General features: G+C 46.4%; 1 protein-coding gene across 3 annotated transcripts in view; it reads left to right on the top strand.

Annotated features, from left to right (window-relative positions):
• Positions 1–22518, top strand: part of ACACB (acetyl-CoA carboxylase beta) — a 185407-nt gene that overhangs the window by 7785 nt on the left and 155104 nt on the right. For 2 of the 3 annotated variants that reach the window (XM_040351864.1, XM_040351869.1), the window contains exon 2: positions 6977–7055. The exons of the other annotated variant lie outside the window; for it this stretch is intronic. The gene's annotated coding sequence lies outside the window, so the exon portion shown is untranslated. The remainder of the gene's footprint in view (positions 1–6976; positions 7056–22518) is intronic. 3 annotated transcript variants of the gene reach the window in all.

Genomic DNA, 22518 nt, shown 5'->3' with positions numbered 1-22518 from the left:
AGGAGATTGACATCCGGGAAGTGGTTCTGAAATCCTGACTGGACGTCTATAGACGTCCTGCAGGATTTCATGCCGCGCGCGCCCGGCGATCGGTGATGCAGGGTATCAGCCTGACACCCTGCATCTCCAATCTCGGTAAAGAGTCCAATCACGGCTGATCACGATGTAAACAGGAAAAGCCGTTGATGGCTCTTTTGACAGGGGGGGTTTGCGCTTATTGTTTATCAGCGCAGCCCCCCCTCGGATCGCCACACTGGACCACCAGGGAAGCCCACAATGGACCACCAGGGAAGGGCAAAAAAAAAAAAAGTGGGCAATAAAAAAAAAAAAGTCAGTAAAAAAAGATGCCAATCAGTGCCCACAAATGGGCACTGACTGGCAACATGGATACATCAGTGCCACCCCACAGTGTCCATCAGTTCCACCCCACAGTGCCCATCCGTGCCCATCTGTGCCACCCATAAGTACCCATCAGTGCCACCCATAAGTGCCGCCCATGAATGCCCAGTGCCGCCCATGAGCGCCCATCAGTTCCGCCCATGAGTGCCGCCTATGAGTGCCCATCAGTGCCACCTATGAGTGCCCATTAGTGCCGCATACCAGCGCCGCCAATCAGTGCCACCTCATCGGTGCCCATCAGTACTACCTCATCGTTGTCCATCAGTGCCATCTCATCGTTGCCCGTAATTGAAAGAGAAAACGTACGTATTTACAAAAAAAATTTACAGAAAAAAATAAAAAAACTTTTTTTTAGTTGTTGCGCAAAAAAAAAAAAAAAAAAAAATCGCACCACCAAATACCACCAAAAGAAAGCTCTATTTGTGGGGAAAAAAGGACGCCAATTTTGTTTGGGTACAGTGTAGCATGACCGCGCAATTGCCATTCAAAGTGCGACAGCGCTGAAAGCTGAAAATTGGCTTGGGCGGGAAGGTGCGTAAGTGCCTGGTATGAAAGTGGTTAAGTACCGTATTTATTGGGGTATAGCGCGCTCCCGCGTATAGCGCGCACCCCTAAATTTGCCCAGAAATTCCTGTGAAAAAAAGATTTTTGTACTTCCAGTTTGGTGTCTTGCACGGCGTCCATCGGCGACCTCGTCGGGTCCGGCGTCCGTCTGCGGCTTCGGGTGTCCTCTTCGTCGGGTCTGGGGTCCTTCTGCGGCGTCCTCCTCGCTCGTTTCCCGCTTTCCCGCGCCGAGTTTGAATACTGCGCCGGCATATACCGAGCGCAGTACACTCGCGTATAGTCGGCAATGCTCGCGCTATTCAAACTCGGCGCGGGAAAGCGGGTATCGGCGTATATCGCGCACCCACGATTTTGCCCTGATTTTCAGGGCAAAATAGTGCGCGGTATACGCAGATAAATACGGTACACAGATAAACAGTGGGGGAAAGAATTATTGGATCCGCTGCAGATTTTGTAAGTTTGTCCCCTTACAAAGAAATGAAGGGTCTATCATTTTATATCATAGGTGTATTTAGAATGATAGAGACAGAATTTCAACCAAAAATCCAGAATATAAACCATAAAACAAATGCTATACATTAAATTGCAGTTCAGTGAGTAAAAAACGTATTTGATCCCCAAGAAAAACATGACTTAGTACTTGGTGGAGAAACCCTTGTTGGCAAGCACAGAGGTAAGACGTTTCTTGTAGTTGGTGACTAGGTTTGCACACATCTCAGGACGGATTTTGGTCCACTCTTCTTTACAGAGCTTCTCTAAATTCTTAAAGTGGATGTAAAGCCTCTCTCCTCCTTTCTAATCTACTGCCATAGTGCTGATCTATAAGGATATACATGCCTCCTGCATGTATCCTTACTTGTGCAATGTTTCCCATCTGTCTGTTATAAGAACTGAAAAACTGCAGATTCTGTGGGTGGATCTGTTTTTTGGAGCTCGGTGGGTGGAATCGCGATGTCAGTAGACTCCCCGCCCACCTCCTCACTCCCCTTGTCAACATGCATTTTTTCCTGTGTATTCCTTACACTAAATTCTGCTATGATCATTAACATCCAGTCAAAATCCAGAAAAGTAACCATATAACTTCAGAAAAGGAGCGGGGGTGGGAATTAAAAATTAATGCCTGTGTCCAGGCTAGTGCATGAGATATGTAAATAACCTGTCACTCACAGCAAGGGGGCGGAACGGACTAAGGTTTTTCTCTGCAAGTCCGTTTTATTTCACTGATGAAGGAGGATTGCTCAGAGCTGGATTAACTGTGTGGTAAGACTGGGCACAGATGATAGGAAATATTATACTGTACATTGTGGTTTACATCCACTTTAAGGTTTCTTGACTGTCACTTGGCAACTCAAAGTTTCAGCTCCCTCCATACATTTTCTATAGGATTCATTGGGTCATTGTCATGCTGAAAGTCACAGTCAGCATTTTTCCTCCTCCAAACACAGCAAGTCCCCCTCCTCAAGAAGGCTCATGCCAATGAACATGCTTTGGGGCCATTTCTCTGCTAAAGGTACAGACTGACTTTGCTGCATTGAGGGGCCTATGGACGTGGCCATATATTGTAAAGACTTGGATGAGAACCTTCTTCCCTCAGCCAGAGCACTGAAGATAGGTCATGGATGGGTCTTCCAGCATGACAATGACCCAAAGCATACCGCCAAGGCAACAAAAGGAGTGGCTCAAGAAGAAGCACATTAAGGTCATGGAGTGGCGTAGCCAGTCTCCTTAATCATATAGAAAATGTATGGCGGGAGCTTAAACTTTGAGTTGCCAAGCGACAGCCAAGAAACCTTAAAGTGGATGTAAACCCGATTCATGGAATTTGACCTGGGCACATATATCTGTAGTGTTTACTTGTCTCTCTCCAAAGTCCTAAGTCCTGTGTCTTTCTGCTGCTTCATTCATAAAAGCAGCTGATAATTTTGGACCAATTCCTACCTCTGAATTTTGACGAACCCCTCCTAGAGCCTTGACTCCTCTCTACCTCTCCCCTTAATATAAGTAACGTTCTGTGACCCGGGCCTATACAGTACTCCCGACCTCTCTCTGTCTTGCAGCACTCTCCCCTCTTCTTCTTTCTCTCTTTCCTGTTTACTTCTCCCTTTACACCTATTTTCTCTTGTAAACCATAGGTAGCGTGTTGTACTGGTATATCTTCTCCCTCCCCTTTGTTTATTCTTGTTTATGCCTACTTCTAGGTTACCAAAGAATTTTTCCCCCTCCCGAAGCCTATACTCACAATAGCATTCTAAATCACTTGTACCCCCCGATACCAATAATGCTCCTTTTGTATCCCTTATTTTTTGTATACATTATATTAGTCTTGTCAAACCAAATGAACACTGGCCCAGATTCAAAGAGATTTGCTCTTTTTTTGCGGAGGCACAGGGCAACGATTTTGCCCTGCGCCCCCGCAAATTTGCGCCGCTGCCCTCGATTCACAGAGCAGTAGCTCCGTAAATTGCGAGGGCGCGCCGGCAAAATTGCCCGGTGTAAGCGCGCGCAATGTAAATGATCCCGCCGGGGGCAGGAATCATTTAAATTAGGCGCGCTCCCGCGCCGAGCGTCAAGCGCATGCTCCGTCGGGACGTCATTTGCTTCAAAGTGAACGTGAATGGCGTCCAGCGCCATTCACAAATCACTTACGCAAACGACGTAAAATTTGAACGTCGCGACACGGGAAGGGCGGGTATACTTTAGCATTGGCTGCCCCTACTATTAGAAGGGGCAGCCTTACGCTAAAGACGCCGTACGGAAACTCCGTACCTTGCGTACGCAGGGCCCGCGCAACTTTGTGAATCGGTGTTAGTATGCAATTTGCATACTATACGCTGATCACAATGTGAGCGCCCCCTAGCGGTCAACGCAAGAATGCAGCCTAAAATCAGCGTGGCATAAGAGCCTTATGCCACGCAGATTTTAGGCTGCAGTCGGCGTTACGATGTTCCTGAATCAGGAGCATTTGTAACGCCGGAGCAAGTAAGCAATTGCGCTGCGTAACCTATGGTTACGCAGGCACAATTGCTTACTGAATCTGGGCCACTGTTTGTTATTCTTTGATTTGTTACCAATCAAATATTTGAACAGAAAATTTGTGACGGGGAGGTTTCTATAAATATATTAGAAAAGAGCTTGTCTATTCACAGCACAGCTCTGCTTGTTTATTTCTTCCTCTGCCTATGTGAGGGGGGTGCCTTACCTCCAATCATCTGTCACACAGTGTAAGCCCAGACTCCCCTCCCACTGCTGAAAGAGGAATTAAAAATTCTAACATGATGTTAACTTTCTAAAGAATATAGAAAGCTGAAGACAGCAGATATACATGGCAAACTTATGTAGGGATATGTGTTTCATCATTGGGTATTGGAGAGGGTTTACATCCACTTTAAGGATTTAGAGAAGATCTATAAAGAAGAGTGGACCAAAATCCCTCCTGAGATGTGTGCAAACCTGGTAACCAACTACAAGAAACGTTTTACCTCTGTGTTGGCCAACAAGGGTTTCTCCACCAAGTACCAAGTCATGTTTTGCTTGGGGATCAAATACTTATTTTACTCACTGAACTGAAACTTAAATTTATAGCATTTGACTTCTGTGTTTTTTTTCTGGATCTTTGGTAGATATTCTGCCTCCATCATTTAAAATATACCCATGATAAAAAATATAGACCCTTTATTTCTTTGTAAGTGTGCAAACTTACAATATCTACAGGGGATCAAATAATTATTTCCCCACTGTATAAAAGAAGCTGTTTTAACATCCAAGTGAAAGATATAGATAGAGAAAAAAATCTAAAATCAAAAGCAGAATCACAGAGTTGGAAAAAGGATCACCCCCCTTATGTCAGTATTTTTCTTTAATTACATATTTTAGTCTTGGGATATGTCTCTACTAACTTTGCACATCTAGACTTTGCAATATTTGCCCACTCTTCTTTGCAGAACTGTTCAGTTAAATTTAATGGTGACCTTTGTGGACTGCAGTCTTCAAATCATTCCACAGATTTTCAATGGGGTTTAAGTCTGGGCTCTGACTAGGCCATGCAAGGACATTCACCTTTCTCTCCTTCAACCCCTGTGAGGTCATATTTTCTGTGTGCCTTAGGTCATTGTCACATTGGAAGGTAAACCTTCTTCCCTTTGACAACTTTCTGGCAGAGAGCAGCAGATTTTCATCAAGAATTTGATGATATTTTGCCCTATCCATGACAAGTGCCCCAGTCCTTGTACCAGAGAAACACCCCCATAACAGGATATTACCACCTCCTTGCGTTATTGTAGGAATGGTGTTATTTGGATGGTGAGCTGTATTGGATTTCCTCCAGACATATCATTTGGTGTTGAGGCCAAATATTTCAATTTTAGTCTCATCTGACCACCATAACCACTTCAATACTGGCCTATCGTCATATGACGTCCACAGATGGGATCTCCCATCCTGGGTGGACGTCATATGACGTCCTGGGCTTTGCCGGGTGATATCTGAATGATGCCTGCAGCTAGAGGCATCATTCAGATATCCATGTCTTCAGCTGGCGATCCTGCGCACCACAAGAATAATCATAGCGGCGGTTCCGCCGCTTGATCGTTCTTATAGGCGGCGGGAGGGGACATCCCCTCCCACTGCCATCCGGTGCTTCTCCGGGCTCTCCCGTGCTATCGGGGGCCCGGAGAAGGAATCGTCCAGCGCAGGCAGGAAGCATAGAGATGACTGGTGACCAGATGGTCACCAGTCATCTCTATGACCGTTGGAAGACCCGGGCGCGATGTGATGACGTCACGCCCGGGTACCCGTAAGTAAACAAAGCCGCGATTGCGGTTAGTGAGCAACACTGATCATGCGATCAGTGAATTTTTTTCACCGATCTCATGCTTTCCAGCCTGGAGGAGAGATGCAGGGTCTTATTGACCCCGCATCTCTCCATCAAGAGGACCTGTCACACACATTTCCTATTACAAGGGATGTTTACATTCCTTGTAATAGGAATAAAAAGTGGATAGGAATAAAAAAGTGTTAAAACATAAATAAATAAGTAAAAAAAAAAAATTGAAACGCCCCTGTCCCCGGTAGCTCGCGCGCAGAAGCGAACGCACACGTAAGTCCCGCCGACATATGTAAACGCCGTTTAAATCACATATGCGAGGTATCTCCGCGTGCGTTAGCGTACCAGCAACAATTCTAGTACTAGACCTCCTCTGTAACTCTAAACTGGTAACCTGTAAAAAAATTCAAAGCGTTGCCTATGGAGATTTTTAAGTACCGAAGTTTGGCGCTATTCCATGAGTGTGTGCAATTTTAAAGCGTGACATGTTAGGTATCCATTTACTCGGTGTAACATAATCTTTCATATTTTACAAAAAAATTGGGCTAACTTTACTGTTTTGCTATTTTTTTAATTCATGAAACAGTTTTTTCCCCAAAAAAAGGCGTTTGAAAAATTATTGCGCAAATACCGTGCAAGATAAAACGTTGCAATGACCGTCGTTTTATTCCCTAGAGTGTCTGCTAAAAAAAACATATATAATGTTTGGGGGTTCTGCGTAATTTTCTAGAAAAAGAATGATGATTTGTACATGTAGGAGAGAAGTGCCAGAATAGGCCCGGTATTGAGGTGGGTATAAAAGCCCGGTATTGAAGTGGTTAAACGCACCTTGAAGCTTTACTGTAAAAAACAAAAAGAAAACGCACCTTAAAGATTCTGAGGCCACGTATAAAAAGGTGTTATGGTCAATGAGACTAAAATGAGATGAGACTCGGGAATGGGTGCATGGGCATGGTCTCCTTCCATGGCACACCAGCAGCCATGCGTTCAGCTCAGCTTATTGATGTGAAAGACCCTTATAAATACCTGCTGTGTAAACTTAGAAGGCTGTCTGGCTGCCAAGATTCTGGTGCAATAAAAAATAATAGAGAAAGCAAACATTTAAGTGCTTGTGTACTTTGAAAACTCATTTCTAATTTCTCTATAGCTACATAGGTGAATGACCTCTTTTTTTTCCCACTGTTTGCTCAGAATATGAAAATGCTAATTTCCTGTCTGGCATACTGAACCTCTCAATATTTTTAGTCACTGATGCAGAACTAACACCCAGGTAAGGACTTCTACATGTTTTCCATCATTTCTAATCTGAATAATTGTTTTGAGCCAGTGTCTGTGAGTAAAGTAAGTCGAAACCAGTGGTTCACCATAGCAGCCAGGCCATTACCATTTTCAGAAGGGGGCCAGCAATGGCTATCCCCCTTATTTTTACTCATGGCAGGTTTACTTTAAATAGCATGAGCTCGGGTAACCGTTGACTGGCAGATGTCCCAGCTGAATCAGCAGTGGCAATGACCACCATAAATACACAGAGTTTTTAGCATATTTGAAAAACCCTATACAGAGCTGGGACAAGGTCATCCAGCACCCAGGGCAAAGATGCCATAAAGCGCCCCCCCCTGACCAATTCATGATGTGAAAGCTTAGGGCAGGGGTGTCAAACTCAATTTTTATTGTGGGCCGCATCAGCATTATGATTGCCCTCAAAAGGGCCGGTTGTATCTGTAAGATAAAATGTCCAGCGCATCCCCTTCCCTTACATTAGATGTCAAGAGCCACCCCACCATCAGAAGTTGAGTCCCCCACCCTCCCTTACATCACAGTGCATCCCCCTTACCTTATGCTGCTGCTGGGAAGAAGATGGATGCATTGCTTGAGATCAGAAAGTAGGGGTCTGGAGTAGGACCAGAGGAGGGCTGGAGCGCTCCTGCAGTTACAGAAGAGGTGCGCGAGCCACATGAAATTTAGCCTGGAGGGCCAGATTCGGCCCGCGGGCCTTGTGTTTGACCACCCACAAGGCACACTCTTGTTAAAATCCCTGCCATGGTCACTTCTGTTAACCTTGAAATAGAAGGAAGGTGCCCCCAATATGTACAGTAAACCATTGCGCCCAATGCAACTGTCCCTCCCGTCCACCTCTTATCCTGGCCTTGCCCCTATGTGCCATAATGAGAACATCAGACTGACAGGAACTCTAAGGCCTCGTACACCCGATAGGATAGCCAGAGGACAACGGTCTGAAGGACCGTTTTCATCGGTCAAAACCGATCGTGTGTGGTACCCATAGGTTATTTAAGCTTCGGTTTAAAAAATAGGAACTTGCTTTAAAATTTAACCGATGGACGCCTAACCGATGGGTCAAAACCGATCGTTAGTATGCAAAAGCATCGGTTAAAAACCTGCGCATGCTCAGAATCAAGTCGACGCATGCTTGGAAGCATTGAACTTTGTTTTTTTCAGCACGTGGTTGTGTTTTACGTCACCGCCTTCTGACACGATCGGTTATTTAACCTATGGTGTGTAGGCGTGACGGACCATCAGTCAGCTTCATCGGTTAACCTAAGACAACGGTCCTTCAGACCGTTGTCCTCTGGCTATCCTATCGTGTGTACGCGGCCTAATTTTTTACCATCTCAATAGGTCTTATTATAGTTTTTCTAAAATGCCTTCAGGGTTAAAGGCTCACTAAAGGAAATTTTTTTTTTTTAGCTAAATAGCTTCCTTCACCTTACTGCAGTACTGGTTTCATGTCCTTATTGTTCGTTTTTGCTTTGAAGTTGCTGTAATTCTGCTGTGATCTCCACACTTCCTGGTTGTCTGGCTCCTTATAACCATCGTACTGGGGGATTTTCACGGTGGTCTAAGCTGTCATTACTGTGTGTCTAAAACTTCCCAGAACCAATCAGATTCATTTTAACCAGTTCCCGACCCCCGCATGTACATATACGTCCACAATATGGCACGTACAGGCACATGGGCGTACACGTACGTCCTCGCCTATTAGCGGGTGGGGGGTCCGATCGGGACCCCCCCCTCTACATGCGGAGGTCGGGTCCGCTCGGGGAGCGATCCGGGACCACGGCGCGGCTATTTGTTTATAGCCGCTCCGTCGCGATCGCTCCCCGGAGCTGAAGAACGGGGAGAGCCGTATGTAAACACGGCTTCCCCGTCCTTCACTATGGCGGCGCATCGATCGCGTCATTCCCTTTATAGGGAAGACACGATCGATGACGTCATTCCTACAGCCACACCCCCCTACAGTTGTAAACACACACTAGGTGTACACTAACTCTTACAGCGCCCCCTGTGGTTAACTCCCAAACTGCAACTGTCATTTTCACAATAAACAATGCAATTTAAATGCATTTTTTGCTGTGAAAATGACAAAAATCCCAAAAATGTGTAAAAATTGTCCGAAGTGTCCGCCATAATGTCGCAGTCACGAAAAAAATTGCTGATCGCCGCCATTAGTAGTAAAAAAAAAAAAATTAATAAAAATGCAATAAAACTATCCCCTATTTTGTAAACACTATAAATTTTGCGCAAACCAATCGATAAACGCTTATTGCGATTTTTTTTACTAAAAATAGGTAGAAGAATACGTATCGGCCTAAACTGAGGAAAAAAAAAGTTTTTATATATGTTTTTGGGGGATATTTATTACAGCAAAAAGTAAAAAATATAGCATTTTTTTCAAAATTGTCGCTCTATTTTTGTTTATAGCGCAAAAACTAAAAACCGCAGATGTGATCAAATACCACCAAAAGAAAGCTCTATTTGTGGGGGGAAAAAGGACGCCAATTTTGTTTGGGAGCCACGTCGCACGACCGCGCAATTGTCTGTTAAAGCGACGCAGTCCCGAACTGTAAAAACACCTTGGGTCTTTAGGCTGCATATTGGTCCGGGGCTTAACTGGTTAAAAACAAAACACTGCCCTGGATTTGTTTGTTTGTTTTTGTTCTGTGGGTCTCTTTACTTCACAGAAACATGAAACCAGTTTAAAACCGAAAGTGAAACTAGAGGCACATTATATGATTGAATTTAATCTATTTTTAATCATTTTTAAAAGGAATCAGTTAACTTTTATGTCTCTATACCCTGTAAACAGTCATTTCAGCAAAACTATTTTTTTCCTTTAGTGACCCTTTAAGGCATTTGATCATTTTACACATAATAGTACTTGGAGAAGATCTTTAAAATTTCTATTAAAAGTTAATCATTGTTCTAATTTTCTACCAGATATCTGGGAGTTCTTCTGTAGTCTGTGCCTTCTGTTCTTACAAGCATGCACATGCTTAAGGGCATTCATAAAACTAACGTTCTACTAACAAGGTCAGTGTAAGGCAGGGGTGGGCAATTATTTTTTCGATGGGGCCACATGAGAAACTAAAAATATTTTGGAGGGCCGGGCCAAAAGGCTAAACTCAATACTGCATACAATCAATTGTATTTCTTTATAAAAAGCAGTAAATATCATTGTTGGACAACTGGTACGAGTACTTGTTATAGACATGGCACAGGAGGGGGACAGAGGCTGGGGACATGGCACAGGAGGGGGACAGAGGCTGGGGACATGACACAGGAGGGGGACAGAGGCTGGGGACATGACACAGGAGGGGGACAGAGGCTGGGGACATGACACAGGAGGGGGACAGAGGCTGGGGACATGACACAGGAGGGGGACAGAGGCTGGGGACATGACACAGGAGGGGGACAGAGGGCTGGGGACATGACACAGGAGGGGGACAGAGGCTGGGGACATGACACAGGAGGGGGACAGAGGCTGGGGACATGACACAGGAGGGGGACAGAGGCTGGGGACATGACACAGGAGGGGGACAGAGGCTGGGGACATGACACAGGAGGGGGACAGAGGCTGGGGACATGACACAGGAGGGGGACAGAGGCTGGGGACATGACACAGGAGGGGGACAGAGGCTGGGGACATGACACAGGAGGGGGACAGAGGCTGGGGACATGACACAGGAGGGGGACAGAGGCTGGGGACATGACACAGGAGGGGGACAGAGGCTGGGGACATGACACAGGAGGGGGACAGACGCTGGGGACATGACACAGGAGGGGGACAGACGCTGGGGACATGACACAGGAGGGGGACAGACGCTGGGGACATGACACAGGAGGGGGACAGACGCTGGGGACATGACACAGGAGGGGGACAGACGCTGGGGACATGACACAGGAGGGGGACAGACGCTGGGGACATGGCACAGGAGGGGGACAGACGCTGGGGACATGACACAGGAGGGGGACAGACGCTGGGGACATGACACAGGAGGGGGACAGAGGCTGGGGACATGGCACAGAGGCTGCAAATAAATTATCATATCACTTCTTCACATCATCAGTATGCTGTGTCTTCCTCCTGTGCCCCTTTCACCTCTCCACAGATCTGACCTGTGGAGAGGTGAAAGGGGCACAGAAGGAGGACACAGCATACTGATGATGTCTAGGTAGGATAGCACTTCACACTCTGCTGCTGGACTGAGGAGGACTCACCAGACAAGGCCAGGGCAGTGGCACTGAGGGCAGGCAGCAGGCGTCGCGAGGAGTCCTACTCCAACGAAGAGAGTGGAGACCAGGGTCCACTCCAGGTCCGGGCACCAGCATGGCGGCTGGCCGACTGCTACAGTCAGTCAGTCGGGCGGGCAGAGCAGGCAGGCAGGCGCACTGGTCGGTCTCCGTCTGCCTTCACTCAGTCCACTCCGTCACAGTGGGGGTGCGTCTGCAGTGTGTCCACTACATCTGCTGCTGTGTGCTATCCCGCCGGTGCCGCTCTCCACAGAGTCCACACGTTCTACGATGTTCCTCAGTTTCCCCGCGCTGCTCTTTTGAATAGGCTGGCAGCAGTGTTGTTAGCGTGAAAATGCGCTTTGATAATTGGCTGCGCGGCGGGTGGTGGTGGGCTGGGCGGTCAGAGAGGGCGAGGCTATGCATAATGTAGGAGGACTAGACGCTGCCTGCGCTGCGGCTCACATTCGGATCTTTTTACGGGCACATTTCCCTTATTACGGACTTTTACGAACAGGGAAAAAGTGCCTTTTATTTACGTACTGTCCGTAATTCTATGGACGGTTGGCAACTAGGGTTGTCCCGATACCACTTTTTTAGGACTGAGTACAAGTACCGATACTTTTTTTTAGGTACTCGCCGATACCGAATACCGATACTTTTTTTTAAATGTGTCCCCAAATGCAGCCATGTCCCCCGTATAGCAGCCATGTCCCCCGTATAGCAGCCATGTCCCCTGTATAGCAGCCATGTCCCCCGTATAGCAGCCATGTCCCCCGTATAGCAGCCATGTCCCCCGTATAGCAGCCATGTCCCCCGTACAGCAGCCATGTCCCCCGTACAGCAGCCATGTCCCCCGTACAGCAGCCATGTCCCCCGTACAGCAGCCATGTCCCCAGTATAGCAGCCATGTCCCCAGTACAGCAGCCATGTCCCCAGTATAGCAGCCATGTCCCCAGTACAGCAGCCATGTCCCCAGTACAGCAGCCATTGTCCCTCGTACAGCAGCCATTGTCCCCGGTACAGCAGCCATTGTCCCCCGTACAGCAGCCATTGTCCCCCGTACAGCAGCCATTGTCCCCCGTACAGCAGCCATTGTCCCCCGTACCTACTGTTATCACCGCGGCGGGGAACATTACAGACAGCGTTCGTTTGAACAGCTGTTTTCCCCGCTGCGCATAGACACTCCCCCTTGGACGGATCTGTCCAATCGCGAGCAAGGGGGAGTGTCTATGTGACTCCCCCTTGCTCGCGATTGGACAGATCCGTCCAAGGGGGAGTGTCTATGCGCGGCGGGGAAAACAGCTGTTCAAACGAACGCTGTCTGTAATGTTCCCCACCGCGGTGATTAACGTGGCAGCGGCGGCAGTTTCGGCGGCGGCGGGGGGGGGGGGGTAGTATTCTATTTTAGTATCGGGGCTAATACTCGGTATCGGGACAACCCTATTGGCAACACTGCCCGGGGGCCGGATTAAAAGGTCTGCCGGGCCGTATACGGCCCGCGGGCCGTAGTTTGCCCAGGTCTGGTGTAAGGGCATTAAAATTACATAATTGCTGAATGCAAAGAACAAAAGTCTTTAAAAAAAATGTTCCTGTATAACACGTATTTTATCTACTCCTCAAGACACAAAATAAAGCTACAATCCAGTTGACCTGTAACTGTTACTCAGTTGACTGTTTTTAACAGATCTGTAACTACAGGTGTCTGTAGCCTTTGGCATTAGGATGTGCACCCCAAAGCTCAAACACACTCTACCAATCACTCACGATGTTCATTCAGAAAGGGAAGGGGCCGGTAAATGGCATATTTACTGGCCCCTTCCCACACTCATTCTAAAACATCCACAGCAACAACCGGTGGGAGGGGGGGAAGCCGGAAGTGCTGTGGGGGGAAGGAGGGGGAGCCAGGTCAGTAGGAGGAATCTGTTCTGCACAGGGTGATTAGGGTGTGCCTGGGCACACCTGGCACACCCTGTGCGCACGCCTATGTCTGTAACCTTTCATTGGTGGCCTAATTTCGGGATTTTCTAACTGTTTCACAGTGCAATAAAGCAGGCTGGAACGACCAGTGGTACTGGCTTACAGATCCTACAATTGTACACATAGGCCTGCGCACAAGGTGTGTCTGGGCACACCCTAATCACCCCGTGTAGTGCACATCCCCCCTGTTTAGACCACTGATATTTCACCAAAGCCCCCCCCCCCAACAGGGCTCCTTAAAAAAAAAAAAAAGCTGTAAAAAAAGGAAATAAAATAAAATTGTAAAAATAAAATAAAATTACTCCATCCACTGCCCTACTGACACCGATCTGTACCCCAATTACACCGTCCACTGCTCTACTGACAGCGTCAGTATATATACACATGCACACACGCATATGTGTTTGAGCTTTGGGGTGCACACCCTATTGCGATAGACTATGCACACCTATCATTGTACATTTGCTGTGCCGTTCTGGTTAGGTTAGTTTTTTTTTTTAATTCTTTATTCAGAATGTTGTGCAATTATAAATAACCAAAATCAGTGCATGTTATTGCATATATAAACAGATCTCTTGTTTTTTGTTTCGTTTTTTTTTACTTTTTGGAACAGTTCCTGAAAAGGAAAAACTTCAGTCTAAAGCAGTGGTCTTCAAACTGCGGCCCGTTGCTTGCTTTTAGCTGGCCCTTAGGGAACTCTTTCATTCACTGACACCAACAAAGGTACACAGTTACTCATAATGACACCAACACCCAATGACAGGGCACAATTCCTACCAAAGATGGGGCACAGTTCCTCCCAATGACATCAACAATGGGGCCCAATGACAGGGCACAATTCCTACCAAAGATGGGGCACAGTTCCTCCCAATGACATCAACAATGGGGCCCAATGACAGGGCACAATTCCTACCAATGACACTAAAGATGGGGCACAATTCCTCCCAATGACATCAACAATGGGGCCCAATGACGGGGCACAATTCCTACCAATGACACCAAAGATGGGGCACAGTTCCTCCCAATGACATCAACAATGGGGCCCAATGACAGGGCACAATTCCTACCAATGACACCAAAGATGGGGCACAATTCCTCCCAATGACATCAACAATGGGGCCCAATGACGGGGCACAATTTCTACCAATGACACCAAAGATGGGGTACAGTTCCTCCCAATGACATCAACAATGGGGCCCAATGACAGGGCACAATTTCTACCAATGACACCAAAGATGGGGCACAACTCCTCCCAATGACATCAACAATGGGGCCCAATGACAGGGCACAATTCCTACCAATGACACCAAAGATGGGGCAAAGTTCCTCCCAATGACATCAACAATGGGGCCCAATGACAGGGCACAATTCCTACCAATGACACCAAAGATGGGGCACAATTCCTTCCAATGACCTCAACAATGGGGCCCAATGACGGGGCACAATTCCTACCAATGACACCAAAGATGGGGCACAGTTCCTCCCAATGACATCAACAATAGGGCCCAATGACAGGGCACAATTCCTACCAATGACACCAAATATGGGGCACAATTCCTCCCAATGACATCAACAATGGGGCCCAATGACGGGACACAATTCCTACCAATGACACCAAAGATGGGGCACAGTTCCTCCCAATGACATCAACAATAGGGCCCAATGACAGGGCACAATTCCTACCAATGACACCAAAGATGGGGCACAATTCCTCCCAATGACATCAACAATGGGGCCCAATGACAAGGCACAATTCCTACCAAAGACACCAACGATTGGGGCATAATTCCTCCCAATGACACAAGTGATAGGGCACAATTCCTCTCACTGACACCAAAGATGGGGCATAGTTTACTCCAACTGATGCTGGGACCTTTTTCTACTCCCGGTGGCCACAGTTTGGCCCCCCTAAAGCCTGATGAACAGTAAAGTGGCCCTTTGCTTAGAAAGTTTGGAGACCCCCTGGTCTAAAGTATACCTTCATACCTAGAACCCAATGTTTGAAAGTCTGTGCTCTTGGCGACTGGTGTGTGCAGTTGCCCTAGGACAAACTGTCATTGAAATACTACATTAATTGCTTTTACTTGAACTCACTGGCTGTTTGCGGGAGTAAGAAGAGATTGGTTACCCCTTGAAGTTGTAAGCATGGCCTAATACAGTCACTTGAAACCTGTTTCAATCTGGAGTGGTCAGGAGCGTTCAGTGAAGGGCAAGCTTGCTTCACGTAGTAAAGACAAACAATACTTCTACAACAAGGGTGTCAAACTCATCCTGGGCCTCATCAGCATTATGGTTGTCCTCAAAGGGCCAGTGGTATCTGTAAGACTATATAAATAGATCTACTCTTTCTCATGTTAAATAATTGCCTCTGCATTTTATTACTACTGGGTTTAGTAATAACTTAACTGGTTAACGCCCGCCGCATGTACATGTACGTCCACAGAATGGCACGTACAGGCATATGGGCGTACATGTACGTCCCCGCCTTTCCGCGGGTCGGGGGTCCGATCGGGCCCCCCCTGGTACATGCGGCGGTCGGTAACCCGCGGGGAGCGATCCGGGACGACAGCGCGGCTATTCGTTTATAGCCGCCCCACCGCGATCGCTCCCTGGAGCTGAAGAACGGGGAGAGCCGTATGTAAACACGGCTTCCCCGTGCTTCACTGTGGCGGCTGCATCGATCGAGTGAACCCTTTTATAGGGAGACTCGATCAATAACGTCAGTCCTACAGCCACACCCCCCATCAGTTGTAAACACACACTAGGTGAACCTACAGCGCCCCCTGTGGTTAACTCCCAAACTGCAACTGTCATTTTTACAATAAACAATGCAATTTAAATGCATTTTTTGCTGTGAAAATGACATTGGTCCCAAAAATGTGTCAAAATTGTCCGAAGTGTCCGCCATAATGTCGCAGTCACGAAAAAAAATCGCTGATCGCCGCCATTAGTAGTAAAAAAAAAAAAAAAATAATAAAAATGCAATAAAACTATCCCCTATTTTGTAAATGCTATACATTTTGCACAACCAATCGATAAAAACTTATTGCGATTTTTTTTACCAAAAATAGGTAGAAGAATACGTATCGCCCTAAACTGAGGGGAAAAAAATGTTATATATGTTTTAGAGGGATATTTATTATAGCAAAAAGTAAAAAATATTGCATTTTTTTCAAAATTGTCGCTCTATTTTTGTTTATAGCGCAAAAAATTAAAACCGCAGAGGTGATCAAATACCACCAAAAAAAAGCTCTATTTGTGGGGGAAAAAAAGGACGCCAATTTTGTTTGGGAGCCACGTCGCACGACCGCGCAATTGTCTGTTAAAGCGACGCAGTGCCGAATCGCAAAACCTGGCCTGGGCATTTAGCAACAAAATGGTCCGGGGCTTAAGTGGTTAAAGGAAACATTTTTTTTTTGCTCAAATGACTGTTTACAGGGTATAGAGACATAATAGTTAACTGATTCCTTTTAAAAACGATTAAAAATGGATAAAAAAACAATCATATAATGTACCTACAGTTTCAGTTTCGTTTTTGCATTTTATCCTGCCTCTGTGCTGTATAGTGCCATAGAGAAGTGATGGTTTGGAAAACGAAACTAAAATCTCCCAGTACTGTGGTCATCAGGAAACAGACAACCAGGAAGTGTCCAGAACAGACCAGAATTACAGCAACATCAGAGCAAAAACAAACAATGAGGACATGAAACCAGGACTGCAGTAAGGTAAAGGAAGCTATTTAAGAAAAAAAAAATTCCTTTAGTGACCCTTTAAGACTTAAAGTGGAGGTTCCACCTGAAATTTTTTTTTCCACCAGAAATCTAAAAAAATAAATAAAAAAAAAATGGACATTTTTTTTTTTTTTTACTTACCCTAAATAGCTGTTGCTATGCGGAAGTGCAGAATCTGCCTCTTCATCCTCCGCGGCGGATTCTCTTCCTCCTCCTCCTACACTCAGTGGGCCAGATTCATCAAGAGATACAACGGCGGATCTCCTGATCCGCTGTCGTATCTCTGAGATCCGACGGTCGGATCTATGAGGCTGATTCATAGAATCAGATTCCGCATAGATCTCCCTTAGATCCGACTGGTGTAAGTGACTTACACCGTCGAATCTTAGGCTGCAATCTCCCGCCGGCCGCTAGGTGTCGCCTCGGTCTTTTACGCGTCGGATATGCAAATGAGGAGAACCGCCGATTCAGAAACGAACGCCCGCCCGTCGCTTTTTTTTTACGTCGTTTGCGTTCGGCTTTTTCCAGCGTATAGTTACCCCTGCTATATGAGGGGTAGCTAATGTTAAGTATGGCCGTCGTTCCCGTTTCAAATTTTTACGTTGTTTGCGTAAGTCGGTCTGGAATACGGATGGCCGCAATTGACGTTGCCGCCGAAAACAATGACGTCCTAGCGACGTCATTTGGAGCATGCGCACTGGGAAATTTTGCCGGCGGCGCATGCGCAGTTAAATCGGCGCGGGAACGCGCCTGATTTAAATTGTACACTCCCCCTAGCCGCGGAATTTGAATTCCGCCGGGGGAGTTACGATCCGCCGGTGCAAGTTTCGAGGTAAGTGCTTTGTGAATACTGCACTAGCCTCGCAAAATTGCACCGGCAGATCGTAAATCACATAGATTACGCGGATCTAAAGATCCGCTAATCTATGTGAATCTAGCCCAGTGTCTTCTTGGGAATGGGGCGCGCTGCATTCTGGGAACTGTGTGTGTCCCAGAAAGCAGCCGGCCCATTCACAAAGCGCCGCGCTGCTCGCGCATGCACAGTAGGAAACGGGCAGTGAAGCTGTATGGCTTCACTGCCTGTTTCCCTTACTGTGGATGGCGGCGCTTGGAGCTGCCAGGATCGAGGATCGGCCTCGGCGGGGGCCGACATCGCTGGCGGCTAGGACAGATAAGTGTCCTTATTAAAAGTCAGCAGCTCCAGTGTTAGTAGCTGCTGACTTTTAATTTTTATTTTTTTTGTAATGGAACCTCCACTTTAAGCTGTAAAGGGGATGCACAAATCAGCACAGAGCCCACTCACACTATAGCAGATGATGCAAGTTTGAAAAGGAGGGTCCCACACTGCTGGTATCTTCCATAAAAATCTTTATTAAAAAGGACCTTTTGAATGATACCAGCAGTGTGCGACTCTCCTATTCAACTGGCATAAAATTTTATTATTCTCATAATTATAAGTAGATGTCAAGAGCCGCCCCCCCCCCCGCCAACCATCAGAAGTCAAGAGTGCCTTTGAAGAAAGTACAGAGTCTGCAGGAGGACCAGAGGAGGGCTGGGGTCATTTAAATGTGAAGACCAGGGGAGGCAGAAAAGAGGGGGTCCTGCGACTGCACAGAGAGGAGCAGGATCTGTGGGAGGAGTCCTGTTCTAGCCTCTGCTGCCAGCTGCTGAGATAGAGCGGGGGGTGTGCGGTGGGAGTTAAGGTATTTGATCATTTTACACATAATAGTACTTGGAGAAGATCTTTAACATTTCTATTAAAAGTTAATCATTGTTCTGATTCTCTACCAGAGTTCTTCTGTAGTCTGTGCCTTTTGAGACAGGGGGGGGGGGGTGCGGGGGAAAGGAGAGATGAGCCTCTCCGTGACTGAACAGAGAAGCACATGATCTGTTGAAGGAGTTTTGCCCTTCTCTCTGCTGCCAACCGTCGAGAGAAGGTGGGAGCGGAGCCGAGGGGGTCCTGCAGCTACCTCCGTATACACAATCCTATACCCACAGTTATACTTACCTGTTTTGTGCAACAGAATTGCATAGAGCAGCCCCGAACCTTCTCTTAAGTCCCCCACCATTGCTCTTCTTGGCTCCTCCTCTCGGTGTGCCACCCTATGGTGGCAAACCTGGGGTCTTGATCCCACGCCGCTCCGCCTACATCTATAGACACAGACAATGTGGCTTGGCCCCATCTCCTGCTCCCTCATTACAGAATTTGATTGACAGCAGCGGGATCCATTGTCTACCATTGCTATCATTTAGCCCTGTGAGGAGGGAGAGAGAGGAGAGAGCTGCTGTTCTCATGCATATTTTATTATAAAAAATGGCAATTGTTTGTGATACACAGTGCTTTAACAAACTAAGGGCCAGATTCTCGTAGATCGTCGTATTTTTGCGTGGGCGTAACATATTCGATTTACGTTACGCCTCCGCAACTTAGCCGGGCAAGTGCTGTATTCTCTGTAAGCCCGCCTAATTCAAATTTGGAACAGCGGGACGTGTTTTATGTAAATAACTTGTGACCCGACGTGATCGCCGTCCGTGGAATATCCCAGTGTGCATTGCTCCAAAGTACTATGCAAGGACGTATTGGTTTCGACGTGAACGTAAATGACGTCCAGCCCCATTCATGGACCACTTACGCAAACAACGTAAAATATTCAAAATTTTACGCGGGAACGACGTCCATACTTAACATTGGTACGCCGCATGTACGCCACCAAATAGCAGGGGTAACTTTACGCCAGGAAAAGCCTAACTTAAACGGTGTATCTGTACTGCGTCGGCCGGGCGTACGTTCGTGAATTTGCTTATCTAGCTGATTTACATATTTCTAAGCGTAAATCAGCGTACACGCCCCTAGCGGCCAGCGTAAATATGCAGTTAAGATCCGACGGCGTAAGAGACGGTCGGATCTAACACAAATCTATGCGTAACTGATTCTAAGAATCAGGCGCATAGATACGACGGCACAACTCAGAGATACGACGGCGTATCTGGAGATACTCTGTCGTATCTCCTTTGTGAATCTGGGCCATAATGTCACCCAGAGTTTATATCTACTTTAAACATCTCCATATTCAATGGCTGAATACTTGTTCAAGGTTAGCAACTCTACATAGTAATGCCAAGACCAGATTGACAACCCTTCAACAATTCCATAAGGTAGCTCCCATATTTTTATCATCTCAGATTTCCCGTACTTTTGATTGCTACACGGGATGAGCTGTACTTTGTTGTACATTCTTCTAAATTCTGTGACCAAAGGTGAGCATTGAATGGCTATGTGCGTTCAGTCTGCAATTTTGCTTTGGTTCGTTATCTCATTTTCTGCCTATTACAGCAGATAACTGGAGTGACAGGGTCATGATAATGGTTTATTCAATGTTTGTTCATCTGTCTGCAAGTGATCTCTAATTCTATTGGTTGTGTTAGATCATCTGTTGACCATTTCATGAGCTGCTTGTGAATGTCTATATTTGTTCTTGTAATATTGATTTTTACGATTATTTTTGTTTCATATCTACCAGTCACTTTTTCAGACTTTTTGCAATTTGAAGTCTGCATTGGCATTTAATAACAAAAAAATCACATCACAAAGGTGCAGCATTTCGGAGTCGCACAGGACCCCTTCGTCAGGCATGCCTGACGAAGGGGTCCTACATGACTCCGAAACGTTGCACCTTTGTGATGTGATTTTTTGTTATAAAATCTTTTTTGGACGTAGTTTGACGATCCTTGGTGTGCTAGCGAATATGTACATTTGCTTGATGTTTCCAGGACCCAACTGTTAATCACTGCAGCACCCATCATTTTTATGAGCCATTTCTACCAGGAACGTGTGCGATAGGAATATTGATAGGACTGCATTGGCATTTAGACCACTACAACATTTTAAACAGCCGTACTGGGGCTGTTTTATTAGAACCGAAATAGAAAGTTGCGTTAAAAGAAATCTACAGTATGCCGAGAGAAATACGGAGGCTAGTTTTCAGGCTAACATGCTGATCCAGTGGTTAAAAATGTATTTGCCATTGAATGGAAACAAGCATGCAGATCATTGTTTTGTTTTTGCTCTGATGTTGCTGTAATTCTTCTCTGTTCTGGACTCTTCCTGGTTGTCTGTTTCCTGATGACCACAGTACTGGGAGATTCTAGTTTCATTTTCCAAACCATCACTGCTCTATGGCTCTGTATAGCACACAGGCAGGATAACATGCAAAAACGAAACTAGATGGAAAAACTAAACTGTAGGTACATTATATGATTGATTTTGATCTATTTTTAATCAATTTTAAAAGGAATCAGTTAACTATTATGTCTCTATACCCTGCAAAAAGTCATTTCAGCAAAAAAAATGTTTTCCTTTAAAGTCAAAATTCGTAATCTGCATATACGTTCCAGGCAACTCAGAGTACTGAAGCCTTTGTTGCCACAGGGCATCCAGGCAGCTAGCATTCTTAGGAGAGGAACATAAGACCAGGTTCGCATTGAGGGCCAATTTGAAATTGTCCGACTTCTGGGCCGATTTGACAGAGATCTGTGCGAGTTCATGCACAGATGTCTATTGAAATCGCCACAAAGTCGCCAAAAGTAGTGCAGGAATTATTTTGGGAATCAGTGTGGTGCTGCAAAGTCGGCGTTGCACCAAGTCCCCCCCCCCTTCATTGCCGCGACCGTGTGCTCCCCCGCTCCTCCCCTCCAGATACCAGCCTGCTACCCCCTTGTAATTGGGTCACCTACCACCATCTCCTGACTCAATAACTACCAGTTGGCAATCCCCCCCCTCGAGGTCACCACCTTGGCTCTTTGCAGCCGGAGTGGTAGCCATCTTGCAACACCCTAGCCCCACTCCCCCTTTCTCAAATACCATTTGTACTTGATCCAGGGCTTGCCCGATTGCCTCTCAAGGGGTCAGGAAGGATTTTTTTTCCCTGTCGTAGCATATTGGCGTCGCACGACCAGGTTTTTTTTTGCCTTCCTCTGGACCAAGTCAGGATCGAGGATTAAGTTAATCCTTGATAATCCCCCCTCCCTCCTCCCCCTGGTGTTTGGCGACTATGGTTAATCTGCAATATTCTGCAGAAACCATTGGGGATTTGAGGCAATTTGCCGCAATACTACCAGCCATCACTAAAAAAGCCCTAAGAACTGAGCGTCTTTTGAGAATCGATCGACGATCGACTATCAAAAATCTCAGCCGTTTACCCCAGCCTAAGCATATATCATGTGCTTTGATCAACACAAGATCGGCAGTAAAACACTGACTGGAAATCCATGATTTCATTCTACAATACGATCTAGACTGCCTCTTTATTACAGAGAGCTGGCTTACAGCCGACTGCAACACCATTCTAGGAGAACTGGTGCCAGAAAACTATCGTATCATAACTGAAAACAGAATAGGGCAAAGAGGAGGAGGACTGGCGGTGATCCATAAGACTCATCTTGCAATCACTAAACCTGTCCTTCAAAACCCTCTTCCATTCATGGAAACCCTTA

The sequence above is a fragment of the Rana temporaria genome, chromosome 1 (genome assembly GCF_905171775.1).
Source record: "Rana temporaria chromosome 1, aRanTem1.1, whole genome shotgun sequence".
NCBI lineage: Eukaryota > Metazoa > Chordata > Amphibia > Anura > Ranidae > Rana > Rana temporaria.
Note: the sequence above shows the minus strand (reverse complement) of the source record. Positions and strands in the feature narration are given on the sequence as shown.